Raw genomic sequence first — 12,571 nt, 5'->3', positions numbered from 1 at the left:
TTCAGTCTCCAGTTCATGTTCTCTATAACATTTTCCATATCATTATATGAATTTGCATTGTTCCCAACTATGGTACTTAGATATTTGATCGAATCAACATCTGCATTCGTGGAATTATTCTTCTAACAGAAACTAAACAGAATTATTTTAATATTCATGTGGGGGAATGCACATTTCTTATTACTGGGTAAGCTGACACCTTTTGCACCATTCACAAATCTTCTCTACATATTTCTTTAATTTGGTTTGGACTTTGGCTGGGTTCATTAGATGGTAAGCAATGGTCTCATATGGAAATACTCTAAAAAGGGTGCTCTTATTGTCTCCTAAACCATTTACATATATCGTGAACCTCAAAGGCTCTTGAGATGCCAAATATAAGTTTGATTTCATGAGATGAGTCATCATCAGCTACCATGCAACCTGACCTTTCTGACAGAAAATCACATAATTAGTCACGTTAGTGAGGCTGCATTCCATAGGAATGTTATCTGATTTGAAGTCAATTTCAAGGAATCTGGAAATCTATGAATCTGGAATTAACTTGATTCCTCTGTCGATAACATTCATTATTTCATGTAGACAGAAAGCTAATTGTGCCTCAAATGAAGAATGTTTTCTAAGTCCATGGTGTTTGTGGCTCACCAGACCATTTTCTTCAAGGCATAATATTAAGTTTGAACACAATATGTACCACACATCCTTTGAGAGTCTGTCAGAAAGTAAAACCTGTTATTTTTTAAAATTTTTATTTGACAAAAAAAGTAAATGCCATATACAGAGGATAACAGCTGTGGCTTTCATGATTAATTTGTCACTTTTCAATACATCAACACCTTTGTTCACTGTTTTTTCCACAGTGAAATAAGGGCAGAAAAAAACTAGATCCTGCTTCCTCAGTCACTGGTGCACAGAATTTTTCAGGGTCACCACATCTACAGAGCTTTGCTCCCAGAGAGCTTCACTGAGTGGTCCAGACAGATGGAAGAGTGATGGTGCAATAGATTGGAAGCAATATCGTTTTTCTGGTCAGTCAACACTTTCAGTCCACAAATCTTAGAGTAAACCAGTTTTTCAATAATGGCTATGACACTGATGGATGACTAGCAACACAATTAATTTGTTGAAATTCACGGTCATCATGAATGATTTGATCAACATGGTAGATGAAACTTCCAGGCAGATTAAAGCTGTGGGTCGGACCGAGACTCAAACTCGAGACCTTTGCCTTTCGCCAGGAAGCTTCATATCAGCGCACACTCTGATGCAATCTCATTCTGGAAACATGATAGATGTTGTGCAAAGCCATTATATTTACTGGCCAGCTGCTCCACATTGCATCAGCAACCTTGTTTGCTCTTCAGCTTCTCTACAATGGTGAATCCAATGTCTAATGATGCTGATGCTCACTGTAGAATTTCAATACACCTTCTTCAGCCTTTCACAAATGTGACTGGGCATTTCATGTCCTGCAGCAAGGGCACATAACCCTGTCTTTTACAAATATCAATATTAGCCATTTTTAAACTTATACAGTGATGGCATTTGTTGATGTAGGATGCTGTTACCGGAATGGGCTGTAGACAAAGGTTTTCAGAAGGGCACCAAATTCAAGATTATTACATTACCAGCCCAATGAAGGTGAAAAACAATAGGAGTAATACTCTCTGACTGTTCCTTGGCTTACTTACTGATGTTAAAGAGGTGGGCATATAATACTGCAGACTGCTTCTACTTCCTGTTTTGTGTGTAGGTATGAACTGTGCAATTTTAACACCTTGATGTATTATTACATAATATTATAACCATTTTTGGAAACAAACCTAAATGGTATACAAGCTTATCAATAAAAGATTTCTTTATTAAGTGATATGAGTTACTTGGTACAGCAATCATGATATCAAGCTGAAAATGCATCCAGCTGCTTTGGTCTCATCAGAGCAACATTGTGCTCATCAGCCTAGTGATTGTCTCTTTTCCACAGACTCACTCTCCATCTGAATTATAGTGATGGCAGAATAAGTGTAAGATATATTACACATATAGTAAGCAAATTTCACAATATTAATTTAGGAGTAATGGCAACCATCCACCGAATAGCAGAAGCTTTAGTCATTGATGGGCACACACAAAAGAAACATAACTTGCTAGCTTACAGGATGAATCTTTTGATGAGTTTGACACACACACACACACACACACACACACACACACACACACACACACACACACACCTCTGTGCCCATACATTCTGCTGGCTGCACATAAACAATGCCAGAATTGCATTCAGCAAATGGACTAGAGCGGCAGGACAAGGGATTGGGGATGGGTACCTAGTGGCTCTGTGGGAGGCAGAAGGTTTTCTGGATGGGGTTACAGTAGAGAGAGGTGGCAGATGCAAGGACTAAGCATGTGATATGTGAGTACTGGAGCCAGTGATGTGCAGCATGTGATGAGGGCGACATGGAGGTGTGGACTGGGAGGTGGTGACAGGGCAAAGGAAAGGGAAACTGTTGGGCAGAGGGTACAGGAACCACAAGTTACTGAAAACTGAGGTCAGGAGCGTTATGAGAGCAAAGAATGTGTTGCAAGGATAACTCCCACCTGTGTAGTTCAGAAAAGCTGGTGCTGAGGGGAATGATCCAGATGGCCCAGATTGTGAAGCAACCATTGAACTTGAGCATGTTGTGTTCAGCTGTGTCTTGTTTCACGAGGTGGGCAACTTTGTTTGTGACTACAGTTTAGTGGTGGCTATTCACTCTGGTGGATCGCTGGTTGATTGTCACACTGACATAAGAAGCTGTGCAGTGATTGCAGCAGAGTTGGTATATGACATGGCTGCTTTCAAAGGTGGCCCAGCCTCTGATGGGACCATATAAACCAGTAACGGGACTGTAGCAGGAAGGACTGGGTGGGTGGAATGAGCAAATCTTGCACCTGGGTATTCCACAGGGATATTAGTGGCAAGGAGTTGGTAGTGGGAGTGGCATAGGGATGGACCAGGATGTTGTGTTGGTTAGATAGGTGACTGAACACTATTTTAGGTGGGTGGGAAGGATCTTGGTGAGGATAACCATCATTTATGGTCATGATGATATCCTGCCAAAGGATATGGTTCAGTTGTTCCAGTTCAGGATGGTACTGTATGGTGGTGGTGGCAGGCAGTAATTTTTAGCTGAATCTTGTGGGGGGGGGGGGGGGGGGAGTTTATGGGTGTATGCAGATATGGCATCAGAAATCTGTTTCCAGACTATTTGGGTGGGGAGGTACTACCTGTCTGTAAAAGCCCTCATGAGACTTTCGGCATACTGCACAGGAGAATTCTCGTCATTGCAGATATGCATTCCATGGGTGACCATGCTGTAAGTTAGCAGTTTTGTGGTGCAGAAGGGGTTACAGCTGTCGAAACACAGGTACTGATGGTGGTAAGTGGGCTTAATAAGGACAGTGGTGCACACACAGGCACCAGAGAGGTGGAGGTTGACACACAGGAAGTTGGCATGTTAGACTGAGGACGACCAGGTGAAATAGAAGGGAGAGAAGGTGTTTGTGGAGGAATGAGGATAAGGCGTTCGGACCCTCAGTCAAGATCATGAAGATATCATCAATGAACCTAAATCAGACTAGGGGTTTTGGTTTTGGAGGCTAGGAAGATTTCCGGAAAAAGTATGGCATAGGTGTGTTCCATGTGGGTGTCCTTGGCTGTGCTGTGTGTCCTTGGCTGTGCTGTGAGTTTGTTTATACACCTTCTCCTCAAAGGAGATCTTGTCAGAGGTTTGACTTGTCAAAGACCTATTCTCCTTCCTTATTCCTTCTTTGCTACAAACCCCTTCAATCAAAGCCAATCTAATTCCAACTCTGAAAAGTTCATACCATCACACACTGTGACTCCCCCATCTAACCACCCTTTGATCACATTCTGGGAATTCTTTATCTCCAGCGTGGCCTCACCATCCTTCTCCAGGTTCCTTCCTAAGAACACTAACCTCAGAATAGAAAAAACGACAGCCTTTCACAGACTCAATATAGATCCTAATGTGATCACCCTCCCTGTCGACAAACGATATACTGCTGTCATGATGAATCACACTGACATGCTGTTAAGATGAATCACAGTGACAATGTGACAGAAGGCTTCTGCCAACTGTCTGACTCCTCCACCTACAGGTTCTGCCACTGTGACAACATTCCAGGAGTCTCAGCTTCTACTCTCAATGGAGACCAACGAAACAGCTCTTGTACAGTGCACCAGACATTACAGAGGGATATGACATGTCACCGAAAATGTCCAACATCTGACTGTTGTCACGGAAGTGACGGAACACCTCAAGTACCCAATTAGAAGTACAGCATAGGAAGCCTGCCCCAACAGATGTGAACTTCACACACAATGACCAAGACAACCGGAGGAAGGCAAGGCGGCCGTAGCCCATGGATAGAATGCCTGGCACAGTGCAGATGTGAAACCGAGACTCAGATGATGGTCATGACACCAGAGGATGGCCAAGCCAGGTGCAAATGGCAGTTGAGCACCAGCATCAAGAGAGGACAACCAGACCCTGGCAGGTGCGGTCCACAGACAGGGCATCTGACATGGCGCAGACCGCAGGCGGACTGCCTCACTTGCTTCTGACCTAAAGCAGAGCACCCAGCACCACCCAGGCTTAAATATTGGACCCAATCTACCTAAGGACCATTCTCAGGGAGCACCAGAAGAAGACAGAGAGTCATACCATCGACACATTGTGCGAGAACAATGCGAACAACCAGAAGACGACTTGATTATATGACTAGGAAAGTTGTTTACCGCAGCTATTTTGAATCTATTGTACAATATGGCATAATCCTTTGGGTGAATGCAAGTACTGCATATACAATATTATTACTTCAAACAACTATTATTAGAGATATTTGTAAATTACACCTAGAAATCCATGTTGACCTTTATTCAGGGACCTAAACATCTGAAATATTCTGGTATTTACATTTATGAACTGTTCATCTTTATACGTACCAATACAGAATTATTTGTAAAACAGCATTTTCTGCATATGTATGACACAAGAAACAAAGATAACTTCATGTTACCATCTCATAGATTAAAACTCTGCTCCCAGACTCCTCAGTACATGGTTTTAAAAGTTTATAATAAATTAAAAGCCAAACACTTCCACAGTATGGAACTAGGTTTACTGCAGAAAAAATTACACACTGTCTTTGTGCAAAACATATTATTCCGTTAGGAATTTTTAAATGATGATAAAGATTTATTTGTAGCATAATGCAATAAACTTGTAAGGATGTTTGTAAATTACTATTAATTTTAGGTTTTGTTTTGATATAATGGTAATATCACAGTTATATTATTTATACTGACAATCCCCATTCAGCCTGGTGGCATCAATGGATGGCCTATCTGCAATGACAAGAATTTCCTTGCTCAGCATGCCAAAAGTCTCACAACAGCTTTCAGAGACATGCAGTACCCAACAAACCAACCAGTCTAGACACAGATTTCCCATGCTATATTCACACACACCCGTAATCCTCCTATCATTGCCCAAATCCTCTCATCATTGCCCAGCTAAAAAGGAGCCCTGCCAACCTCCCCCCCCTCCCACCGCCACCACACACACACAGAGACAAAAATTCATCCTGGACTGGAATAATTGGACCATATCCTTTGGCAGGGCATTCATTATCTACCGTCATGACGAGAAATGAGGGACATCCTACCCAAGTTAATTTCCCACCCGTCCTAAAGTGCTATTCCGTCACCCACTTACCTAAACAACATTGTGGTCAATCCCTATGCCACTCCCATTTCTGACCCCACCGGACTCACATCCCTGCAAAAGACACAGGTGCAAGACACGCCTAATCCAGGCACCCAACACTTCCTTCTACATTCCTGTCATAGGATTATCCTATCCCTTCACAGGTCACGCCACCCATGAAAGCAGTCATGTCATATACGAACTCTGCTGCAGTAACCACACAGCTTTTCATGTCAGTATGACAACCAACCAGCTGTCCACTAGAATGAATAGCCACTGACAAACTGTGGTCAGGAACAGAGTTGACCACCAGTAGCACAACATGCAGCTGAGTGCAACATGGTCATGTGCAAAGGCTGCTTCACAACCTGGGCCATCTGGATCATTCCCTCCAGCACCAGGTGTCTGCACACTCTCTACCTGAAAGCTTCCCCTTTCTTCTGTCCTGTCACCCCCTACCAACTCACATTGCCATGTCACCTACAACGTGCACTGCACCTCATCGGCTTCAGTACCTGTGCATCACATGTACAGCCTGTGTACCTACCACCCTTCCCTCTCACATTCATAGCCAGCAAGCCTGCCACCCCCTCTGAGCTGCTAGCTACCCATCTCCAGATCCTCTTCCCGCCTCCTGTCTCTCTCTCTCTCTCTAACCAGCCCACAAAACACACAAAATGCAAGTTTCAGTGAGTAGTGTCCTTTAGTCCCAGGCTCCTAAATATATAACAAGGATGGATGTACTCTCTCAGAGTATTGTACCCGATCAACATTTGGTGGGTTTGTCATAGTGGAGATTGGATACAGTAGCCAATTATAATTGTTCAAAATTATTGGTATGCTTATGTTGGAGAGCCAAAAATGGTATCCTTGCTGTAGTACTACTCTGCAACAATATCCCAACTACATAACACTTGTTCAAATATTGAATAATAATTAACAAAGCTTAACTTTGTTATCTAATTGAAGCTAAGTACTGTGGAGGCTCTCAGGTGTTAAATTTGATGTTTTCCGTCAAACTTCACAATATTTTGATAGAACATCTGCTTGGCATCTCAGGCAATTATATTGACTGCTGATAGAAAATCTTCTGGAGAGTCTTGTTTATGTTATGATGAAAGACAATGTGTGTAGGTGCCAAACAGAAGTGGAACAAAGCAAAGAAAATAGCAATGAGCTGCTCTTTGGGATCGGTGCCTGCAAATAAGTGTATTATTCTTGTTTCTTAAGTCTTCCTCTAGTTTACATATTCATTTTAATATAAACATGTTCCACCTGTGATGTTCCACTAGAAGCTGACTTTATCATCAAGAGGACACATGGCATACTGCTGAAAATCTTTAAAAATTGTATGAACTCATCCAATAGAACTCTTTTTTTTTTCCTTTGAAAAGTAATCAGTAAAGGTCAAATATCATTTATTTCTTGTATACCCTACAAGCTGCTTTAATTTTTTCAAAGACAAGTGCATAACATTAAAAATCACAGCTACAATAAGACAACTACATAAACATTCAGGTAAAAAATCAATGCACAGATTCTAAATGAAACCTGCAATCCATTCAATGGATCAGCTGAATCAGCTGAAACCATATGGGGATTTTCGATACATCTGACAACATTTTTAATGTTCATACATCTTATATAACTCTTAAAGAATTGTTTGACTACATGTACTGGATTGCATATACTGTTCTGTATGGACATGAAGCATGTGTCTTCTCAGATTATGTTTGTATGTCCATTTAGCTGGACAATAAGGACAGGTAAATGCTGGTTCTTTACCACATTCCTGGCGCTTATGCCTGCTTAAATTACCTCTATGTTTATAAACTTTGTTACATCTTGAACATCTAAAACAGCCTGATGTCACTGAAGCAATAACTGGCTGCAGATATTGCTGGTATGCACGCAGTACTGGAACTTGGCTCTGTAGGAATCCATTACCTAATACAAGAAAGAAAGAGGCAAATAAATTAGCATCAAAATGATTCTCAAGGAGACTTAACTTAATTCACACCATTAACTCATGTACTGTTTGTTACACATATATTTTAAGCATGAATAGAACAGAGGTTTCTTAATCAACAGGTGTGGCAGTATCTTCTATCCAGGATGAAAGTAAACAATCATATCTGTATAATATTTATGACAGTTGCTGGAAAGAGGAACAACTGGAATTGAACTAACATTACGTACACCCTTAAAATTACAGAAGGGTGTTCAACTTTGAAGAATACTTTGTTAAAAAGGACAGATACACAAAGAAGTAAGCAGGATTGTTTAACGAATTGCACTGAAACCTTATTTATCCAGAAAGAAAAGAATGACATTAGGTAGAGGCCATATGCATATACATTACATTTATTGTCCCATACACACACAAATTATACATTCAGTTCACATATATTCTGACAAATATCAAAAAAGAAAATACAATGAGTTTTACACAATGAAATAAACAGTAATCCCAACAGTAAGTTTCTTTTGAGGTAGGCTGCTTGTGTGCAGCATGATCACATGGGCACTTCACTAACATTACTCTGGACAAAGTTTTCATACACCTGGCATTCAAAATAAACTATTATTTCGCCCAGCAGTGTTCTTGACTTCGTATGTGTCACAAGTCTTAAGAATGATTCATCAGGTAAATCATCATCACTATCGTCTGCAGATGAACAAACGGCAATAATTTCCTCATCAGAAGCTATACTGTAGCCAGCATCATCGTCATTTTGCAGCCAGTAATTAAGACCTTCATTTGAACATTCTGGAATGTTTACAAAGACTCTGACAGGTCAACATTGTTACCAGTTTCTTTATTCAATACATAAATTGTGCCAGTTGACTCACAAATGGCTGGTCACAGATTATTTTTCTAATCTGACACTACTTAAGTTCTAAACACCAAATTAAACAATAATGTTTTTTAACAATTCTTCTTTATTCATCATATGCAGTGCATGACTTTGTATATGGGCATTACCACCTTTCTTCTCTCTGACATCATTTTACACACATAATAAATGGGGCAATACAGTACTGTACAAGTCAATGTTAACTTGTTGACTTTACACCATGCCAGAATCTGTGAAAAGCAATTGCCTGAATTTAAATTTTATTGATCGTTGTCATCAGTTGTTGCCATTATTACTTTCACAGTATCAAATACTGTACTCTTACTGAACTTTTTAAAAAGAAGAAGAAGAAGGAGAGGCGGAGGAGGAGAAGGAGTAAGATCTGGATCAACGAAGTAAGGAAGAAAGATTAGTCTTAATGCCCTGTCAACAAAGAAGTCATTAGAACTGGAGCACAAGTTCAGATTAAGGAGGGATGGGGAAGGAAGTTGGCCATGTCCTTTCATAGGAACAATCGCGGCATCTGCCTTATGCGATTTAGGAAAATCATGGAAAACCTAAATCAGCATGGCCAGAATGGGATTTGAACTGTCATCCTAAAGAATGTGAGTCCAGTGCATTAACCAGTGCACTACCTTGCTCAGTGAGAGGTGTGGATGAGAGGAAGATCCAGATTAATGAGGGGTTGAAGCAAGTTTTCAGTCCCTTCAGCAACATCACATCTCAACTGTTACTTTAAACCTGTATATTTATCCATTTCTCCTAATTCTTAATTTCTTATGTAAGCTGCAACAACAAGAGATTTGATTACTGTTATACTTGCATCATACTATCACTCTGTAATTTCATTCTTTGACATATTATGCCTACTGACTCTCAATTGAAAGTAATTGAAGGTTATAGTTCTGCACTGATTAAGAATCATGAAACAGTAAACATTTCCTTGCTCATCATTAATATATCTGGCAAAGTAAAACCACAAATCCCACCAAAGGGGTTGACTCTGAATATCTCATAAACCCATATCATATGATTCAGAGCCAAACAATTTAAATGCTATCTACTGAAATAGGACATGCACATCAAGATGTTGAAGAAGGAGGCTGATGCCTGGGTATAAATTTAGATAATAATTTCAACTGGAACATAAATGTTGGGTTTGCAGTTAATAAAGTCTACAGCTTTGCATTTGCAATGCAGATATTCTGAATCCTTGAAGCTACAATTGGCTTTTTTCTTTCTTGCTTTTTTTTGAGAAAGTTTAAGGAATTTGTTGCACATACTGAAGATGCACAAAATAATAATGAGGAATATATATATTGTGCACCCAAAGGAAACACATCACTATTATTTAAAGGATTAAAACTACTGAAAGTGCCCTACCTATAAATCTGTGAAATTATAGTCATCTTATACAGCAGACTGAAACTATTCAAAAATCATTTTTATTTACATAACACAAAAATATAATAATTTTATGTTTCCTATCCACTGACTGAGACTTCTAATACACAAGAACAAAAATTTAAATAAAAACAAAAGCCAAAAATTCTAAATATGAATTAAGGTTCACTTAAAATGGGACAGATCATGAATTTTGATAGCTGTTCTTCTCATCTTTGTTCCAGTTGTTCCCATTTCAGTGGCTGGGAAGTAGTTACTGCTTTTCTTTCTTCCAGTTGAGAATGAATATAGTTAAAGTAGATACTACCACAAATAAATAGCTCTGTGTCTTTTGAGGGTTCTAGGTCCCACCAATATAATGTCAAACAAAAACAGACATCCTGAAGACTGCAAATGGACTGTTAAGTAAGAAATCTAGGTTGTAGCACAGTAGCAGTATTTATGGGGACTGTCATTATCTCTCAAACTTTCAGATTTAATAGTTTAATTTTAGAGAATAGATCCAATGTAAAGAGGTCAATTTATTTTAAATGTAATGAAGCCCTTTCTTGTTGAATTCTATTATGCAACTGACATGTTCAGTTGAAATATATTATTGCAGTGTTATTGCTAAATGCATTCTAGAATATTTTTCAATAATTTGGATATTAATATATATCCATAAGCCTTTGTGACATTCGCCTGCTTTATTTCTTCATTGATAGTCTTCGGTATAGATGTACTGCATTGTTATACTGGCTGGAAAATGAGGGAGGGGGGGGGGGGGGGTGGAAATTCAACACTGACTGCTGTAAAAGATGTAGCCGACAGGTGAACATTTGCGTTTCACATTTCTTTACTTTCACATTTCACAACCCCCCAATATTACACAGTTAATATGGTCAGTTAACTAATAGCAAAGTTTGATAAGCCTCATTAATCAGTTGCAGGCAAACATCAGCATATTGCTTCAATAGTTTACTGTTGAATATCTATGAGCAGTAAAAACCTAACTTCACAGTTCACAGTTCTTGCAGAATAATATGGTATGTATTGAACAGACACTGTCATTGTTTTAACATGTGGCCTATTTGTGTTACACTTATTTCTCAGTTAGGTTGATGCATTGTTGTTGACCTAATAAACACAGATCCCTTCTCTGAAAATTGGCCATGGACTGACTGTCTTGGGACCAAAAATCGGGCCTTTATATATCATCACAATAATAACTACTGAAACTACACATTGTTTGTGGTTTAATTTACAGAAATTACAATTAAAACATAACTCATTTAATTAACTGAATATATAGAAAAATTCCTTCTTTTTAACAGCTTCTTTTCCAACAAGGGTTAGGCCACATTATTTGTTTAAATGATGAAATTAACAGATATAGTAACAAAAACAATACTTTTGACAAACCTGGTAATTATTTTGGAATTAATTAAGGGCTAGCTGTGCTAATATGTTTTCGAATAGAGCCAAATAAATACTTTAAGAATCCTAGTGATTCTTTTTCCAAATGTTTATAATTATTACAGAATTTATATTTGTTTATAAGTCAACAATAGAATCTAAGTCACAGACCAATTACTGATTTCACTTATAACAAAAGATATTAACCAGGAATAGTCAAAATAAATTAGGAAGTTGATGGCATACACAAAACTAAGCACAAAATTAAATCTGGTGCTATATTCTTTAGAACTGAGAGCCAACCTTTCCATTTTATGAAAATGCACATTACACTCATATATGGTAATAGTAATTAGTCAAAAATGAACAAATGAATTTAAGGAGGCAGATGGCAAAACAAGAGAGGAAATAAAAAGATCCCAGCTTGCTTCATCACACTTTTACTAATATAATGATACAATCTGTGAAACAAGATTTCAAATCTGCCAACACAATGTACTGCACATCAGAACAAACATTTATTCTAGTGAACTTAAGTACAATTTTATAGTTAACTAATTATACATTTTTGCTGAAAATTTTCACTTGCCTTACAAATATGTAGAAACAATGAGACAGTTTAAGGCTACATAAAGAGCTGAACTGTACAGTCATGGATAAAATGGTGCTCAGACTATGAAAACAAAGTCACTCACTACCAGAATGTCACAGTCATGACTCGACTGAATATATACAATAGGATAAGAGATTACTGCAATCCTAGCTCCACAGAGAGGACACACAAATAATGAACCTCCAGCTGACAGAACCATCAGTGGTTTCTTGCTTAAATCCAAATGGCAAACTATGAGAAGACAAAAAAATGCTATTTTTGTCAACAGATGAGTTTTAAGTAAACGACAGCCATTATTTAGTACTCAGTACTTTTAACTTGAAAATAGTAACCAGAAATAACTTAGTTTTATATTATTTTATTTAAAACTGATCACCATCAGTCTTACACTTCTTGTTGTTTAGGTCTTATAGTGCACAACATTATAGGAATGCAGCCTAGATGTAAACAGGAATATGGAACATGAAATTTTAATTGAGAAACTTCAGAATATCTGCTCAGCTTAAACTTATGTGAGATGTCCA

This window comes from Schistocerca piceifrons, chromosome 3 (genome assembly GCF_021461385.2).
Source record: "Schistocerca piceifrons isolate TAMUIC-IGC-003096 chromosome 3, iqSchPice1.1, whole genome shotgun sequence".
Lineage (NCBI taxonomy): Eukaryota > Metazoa > Arthropoda > Insecta > Orthoptera > Acrididae > Schistocerca > Schistocerca piceifrons.
Note: the sequence above shows the minus strand (reverse complement) of the source record.